We start from the raw sequence: 6,560 nt of genomic DNA on the forward strand, positions 1-6,560 counted from the left end.
AGATTTGGAATAAAATTGAATAAAATACGAAATAAAAAAAAAAAAGAAAAATATAGAAGGAGACAAAGGGTGCACCCTTTGGTGTTTGTTCCCCCAATTGGAAGACAAATATATACAAAGCAAAGCAAATAACAAAAGAAGGAAAACGTACCTCGAAACCAAGATTTGAGCGTGAAAAGCTAATAGGTTTCAGCGGCAGGGTCAGCACGAGGCGCTGCCCTAGACGCTGGAGGCGGGACTTTTTCTAGTTTGCTCGGGACAAAGTTATTTCGACCCTACATATTCCTAACTCTTATAAAAGGGGTTCTAAATCTATTTTTATGGGGAGAGGACGTTTTTGAGAGTAACTTTGGACCAAGGGGAGAGCACAGAGCCGCCGTGGAGGTCGGGTTTCATCTTTCTTCCACCAAAGGTAGTAATTTTTATGTTTCTTTGTATAAACTAGATAGATTTAGCCCATGCAAAGCATGGGCCCAACATTTCACATTTTCGAGCATCTGACGATTTCTTTTTTCTTTTCAATCCTTGAATTGGTTTCAGTATGGACCAATACATATCATTCAGAATATTGATGATTTTGCATATGCATATTCTAATATGATTGGTCATTGCTTAATTTCAAGAAACATAAAACCGTAACCAAGAGATAACAACTAAGCATGATCCTTAGAACTTGGACTGTAAAATGACTTCAAATGTTGCAAATATTCTTTGTTTACAAGGTGATGTAAACTCAAATTCTCAAACGTGAAGACACAAAAACTTAAAAAGTCCAATACATGCCATGTAAATCAAACGTCTCAAATATTGATATGCAAAAACCGAAGAAGTCTGATGCTTAGGGAAGACGCAGAACGAAGCAAATTATTTATCAATCATAGAAACAACCATTCAAGCTATATCACATATACTTGAACTTAGGAAATCAATCTGAATTAAAGTGAACGATGACAAATCATATTTAGCTCTGGATAAAAAAAGAAACCCACATACTGACAATGACAACTCAAAGTGCACTTAACATTTCCACAATGTTTGAAAAATTGCCAAGCGTGGGAGGAATTCGTCCTTCGAAACGGTTATCGTTCAAGTCGAAATACTTTCCTTAAAAGCCAATCTCCTTTAGTATTTTGTACCGATCACAATATATTCATACAAGTCTTGCATATCAACAGCGCATTAACATAAAAATCTTGAAAATTTTCAACACAGAGAAGCAAAATCCTTTAAGCCTTCATTAGAAAGTAGCTTACAATTCTCGAAAAAAAAAATTAGGTGCACGTATTGAAAGAAATTCCTTCTGAGAATGTGTAAATGCAAATTAGAGGCTCATTTGTGCTACTAACCTGTTCCAAAATATATCAAATAAATTGGATTCCGCTGAAAAAGATTAATAACCAAATAAATAGACAGAAGATACAAAACTACATAAGTGGAAGGCACCTCTTCAAGTTTTTATGATAGATCTTGCAACATAGAGCAAAGTTTCCAAGTCCGTCGGATCTAAGTCGGAGACATTCTAATTGGTAAGTCAATAAAGTGGTGAATTCTTATTTGAGCTTCAAGAATCTAATCATTAAGTCAACAATTTATCAAAAGAATCAATATGTTCAGTCTCCATGTACATATATCCAGATACTACATTAGCCAATAACATAATCAAAGAGACTCATGACTGCTAGAATCCTATTTTGACGATATACAACCAAGAAAAGTTATACTTTATTGGCCGCAAGGATCACCTATTCAGTATTTAACACATATCAAGTAATGTAACCTTTTCATTGTGAAAGTACTCATGAATAAGATATAACTATACTTTAGGTCAGCATCATAGAGCAAAAATTGCATTTTCATGTCCATGTTTATCATTTCTTGCAATTAGTGTTTCGTCTATGAGTGTTTCAAGAGTATCTCTCAATGTGGGACTTGTTTGAACCATTTAGGAAGCGTCTCTATCTCCACAAATCTCAAATTCTCAAACATATTGAATGTGAAGATCAAAATGAAAGTAAATGCAATCATGTAGAAAAGTCGCTCTTAAATGATAATATTAGGAAGACTTGACAAAGAAAAAATTAAGTCGTAATATTTTTCAGATCTTCCAGTAGAGAAAACATATACACATAATAAACAAAACAAATAAATTAAAATCACATAACATTTTATAAGTACGGAGAAGATAAACAGATAAATTTTCTCAATTAGTAAAATTAGACATCTCTTTGGATCTAGTGTTTTTGGCGAATCTTACTTTTAACATGAAGTTTTACCCTTCGTATTTCCTTCTGGCTCCCACGACACTTAACGCAATATTTTTAAGAAGAAACTTAAAAAAGGGAAGTCGTTAGTATCTTGAAAGAAGAAATACAAAAATGAAAGTTTCAATTGAAAATACCTTAACAACTTTGGATGGTTAAGGACCAAAAGCAGAAGGAACATCATTTTTTGGTTAGACACATCTACGGAAAGCTAAGATGATCTCCCTGGAACCATTAATAACTGGTGAGACTAATCTAGTGTTCGCCTACTAAATACAGGAAATAATAATCCTTAATCAGTAGATCTGAATGATAAAATTGAATTATGTCGTTAATATCAAGAATACTTAAACATTCAAAAGGATGCGAGGCTAGTAATGGAAGGTCAATATCATGGTAATATCTGAAGAATCACCTTTGGTTCCTGAAAGAGCTGTAGCAAGATATGTAAGACTATGCTCCGCACAAGTTTGCATATTTAAAACTACTTTCAAGTAGACATATAACTGAAACATTGCTTTGTCGAGAACTATTTGCTCCTTATATATCCATTACTTGAGCCCAATTTCTAGTTAACAACTAAAAAAAGCTCAATTTCTAATTAAGCTTCGATCTAGTATAGAATATCAACTCTGTATAGGTTAGAATGCAAGAGGCGAATGTGTCGTATGGAGTATAACAATTAGTTAGAAAACAAAGAGTTCCTAAACGAATTCAACTTGAGCTTTAAATGACTACCTATTTGTTTTTCTTATACCAAAAATTCAATCTGTAACCTCATCAATCTAATCACAGCTTTGAGATTAATGATATAGAGCATACATGTGTTGATACATCTGATTTCTTGTTATGATCCAGCAAATTCAGTTCCAAGGAAGCATTTCAACTCTCCTAGACCTTTTATCTTGAAATTTTGGTACAACACCTCTTAGCTTCTTCAACCATTTTGTCATGTTCGCGTTATCAGTAAGTTATTGACATATATAAGGACGACAAGTTCACAACCATGTTATTGACATGCCTTTTAGTGAACAAAGTACGGTATAAAAAGTAGATTATTTTTACGACCGTATTTGCATAACTAAGATGACGATTTAAGTAATTAACTCCTCCATCCATGTAAAAAAATAATTCAAAGAGTATAACAATGTTTTTCCATTAAAGTAACAGAGGATTAATTAAACTTTGGCATATTTAAATTGAACAAAAGATAAACATCCATTTTAAATTCACATTCTTCTGTAATCCTTTAAAATTACTAACCACAATATGCCAAGTACAATGAAAAGTTTCAATCTCTGCTTAGGAAAATAAAGAAGACAGGTTGCTCATAGGTTTCAACTATAAGTCCAAATAATTAAATCGAAACTTAATCCATCATTAAGTGATTAACACATGCATCTGTAGTTTGTTTTGTCACCATAAAATAACAGCAGCCATGGAAATGAATCCATAAAAATGAAAACCGTTAAGAGATCTTAAAATAAAGGAAAAAACAAGACGAAGATGATTTGAGAAAAATTTAAGAGAACCATACCTTGAATCGTAAGACAGATGAGAAAATACAGGAGCACAGAGTATTCCTTAATGTCTGAAAAAGGAGAACTGAAAGGATAGTAGGATACGCCTTAGTTCTGTTGGAACAGACGAAAGAGTTTTGAAGACACGCATTGTTAAAAGCACTTTTGTGGCAGAGTATAATGACAATTCTGCCCTTGGTCGACCAACTTGCCTTTTCTATATAATAGAAAAATCTATTATTTTGCTACCATGTCTATGTGGAGCTAAACTTAATGTTCTAAGGTTGTGGTTCTTTCATGACTATTGTTATTTGAATATTGATTTTGATTTCTTATTTGTCATATTGGTTTATTTATTCAATCTTGCACTTAATTATTTGATTGCTTGATCTCCAATTAAATACTATCTATGAATCTAGAGTTGAACTCAAAAATGGGAATTCTAGGTTACATATAGGATTGAGTAGAGAAAATTCTTGAACCCGGCATCGGAGAACGAATTCGCAGGATAGACATATACCTAATTGGCTTGCTTGGTTGATGTACAGAAATTATAAATGCATTCTTGTTAGTTCTAATTCCATAGACATATAGGTGTTAGGTTAGCTTAAATAGGCGAGTAAGAACTCGACGGATTCTTCCGAGCAATATTAACCTTGTCAACCAATAAACTAGATGAATTAGTTAGTCAATTCAATTGAAGAATACAATGGGAATATTAGATAGCCCACAACCCAGATCGTTTTTATTACATTGATAACATAAAAATTTTCTCTTCTTTTGTTCAACGTTCACTATTTATTTTTACTTTATTTTAATTAGTTTATAGTCAAATACTTCTAAGTTTAATTCTTGTCTAGATAATTAGGATAGTCTAATTTAGTTAATAGTTAGTCACAGGTCCTCGTAGGTTCGACATCTGACTTCTAGTCACTTTATTACTTGACGACTGCGTATACTTGGGTGTGCGTTTGGCTGCAACAAGTTTTTGGCGCCGTTACCGGGGACTTAGAATTAGCTATTTTTCTAAATTAGACATTTTTTTTATCTATACTATTTTTTTTAGTTTAGTTAGTATTTTTTATTTATTTTAACATGGCATCTTGGAATGAAAATTATCCGAATGATGGTTATTCTTATTTTGATGATCCTAGTCCGTATTGTGGAGGACCTCACTGGTAAAAATATTATCAGAATGTTTCCGGGAACGAGTTATGCGCACAATCTCAATTCTTTGAGTGGAATATTTGTAATATGTGTGGTGGTCACGATGGCCATTGGGATGGTTGTCCTAATTCTTTTCATCCTTCTTTGAGCCCTTGTTATGATCTTTCTAATCGTGTTTTTGAGTTTGATAGGGGCAATGATGTAACGACCCGACCGGTTGTTTTGAGAGTAATAGCCCCGATCCCCTATTTACTGCTTCTCCCATATCTATTTCTACTATTGTGACTTACCGGGAGGTTTCATTTTGGTTTTTGAAGTGTTTTGGGACACTTAGTCCCTAAATGGAGGTTTAAGCACTAGAATTTGGACCGTAGTCGAAACTATGTGAAGATGACTTCGGAATGAAGTTCCTTCGGTTCCGTTATCTCTGCTAGGTAATTTTGGGCTCAGGGGCATGTCTGAATTGTGTTTTGGAGGTCCGTATCTTATTTAGGCTTGAAATGGCGAAAGTCAAATTTTTGGAGATTTGGACCGGTAGTGAAAATTTTGATATCAGGGTCGAATTCTGATTTCGGAAGTTGGAGTAGGTCCGTAATGTTGAATATGTCTTGTGTGCACAATTTGGGGTCAATCGGACGTGGTTTGATAGGCTTCAGCATCGGTTGTGGAAATTTGAAGTTTCAAGTTTTTTAAGTTTGAATTGGAGAGAGATTCGTGATTTTAGCATTGTTTGATGTGGTTTGAGGGCTCGAATAAGTTCGTATGGTGTATTAGGATTGGTTGGTATGTTTGGCTGAGGTCCCGGAGGCCTCGAGTGAGTTTCGGATGCCCAACGGATCGATTTTTGGACTTATGAGGTTGCTGAAGTTTTCTGGTGTCTCAGTTCTGGTTTCCTTATACGCAATCACGTGGGGTGATCCGCGATCGCGTAGGCTTAGATGGGCATATGATGGAATTGTTCTTCGCATTCGCGGACATGGGCATGCGAACACGTAGTGAAGTGAGTTTGTGCTTCACGAATGTAGAGCCAAGGTCGCGTTCGCGTAGTGTTAAGTGGACCAAATCTGGGCCACGCGCTTTGCTCATCGCGAACGCATTGGGGTGTTCGCGATCGCGTAAATATGAGAGCCAGAGCATCGCGTTCGCGTAGAGTTAATTTCTGGGACAGCAAAGTTGTTCTTCCCGATCGCGAGGCTATTTCCGCGATCACGATTAAGGAATCACTAGGCAGGATTAAAGTTTCCAAAAAAATGGGGGTTTTGCCATTTTATCAAAAACTTGAGTTGGGAGCTCCGATTTGGACGAGATTTTGAGGGATTTTCAGAGATATCGATTGGGTAACGATTCTTAACTCCTTTATGGTTATATTCCACTAATCCATCATTAAATTCTTCTTTAATTTCGGATTTTGGGGTTGAAATTGGAAAAAATTAGAAGAACTTCTTCAATAAAGATTTCGAGTTTTGGAAAGGGATTTGTGGTTGGATTTGAATAATTTTTATATGGTTAGACTCGTGAGTGAATGGGTGTTCGTATTTTGTGACTTTTACCCGATTTCGAGACGTGGGCCCGGGTTGACATTTTAGGATGGATTTCAATTTTTTTTTAAAAT

General features: G+C 35.0%; 1 long non-coding RNA gene across 1 annotated transcript; it reads right to left on the reverse strand.

Annotated features, from left to right (window-relative positions):
• Nucleotides 1-1,100: 1,100 nt before the first annotated feature.
• On the reverse strand, nucleotides 1,101-3,894 carry LOC104108117 (uncharacterized). Its single transcript, XR_688947.4, has 2 exons — nucleotides 3,799-3,894; nucleotides 1,101-2,486 (listed from the first exon to the last, which is right to left on the reverse strand). It is a non-coding gene; the product is annotated as an uncharacterized lncRNA (long non-coding RNA).
• Between the last annotated feature and the right edge of the window lie 2,666 nt (nucleotides 3,895-6,560).

This window comes from Nicotiana tomentosiformis, chromosome 6 (assembly GCF_000390325.3).
Source record: "Nicotiana tomentosiformis chromosome 6, ASM39032v3, whole genome shotgun sequence".
Taxonomy (NCBI): Eukaryota; Viridiplantae; Streptophyta; class Magnoliopsida; order Solanales; family Solanaceae; genus Nicotiana; species Nicotiana tomentosiformis.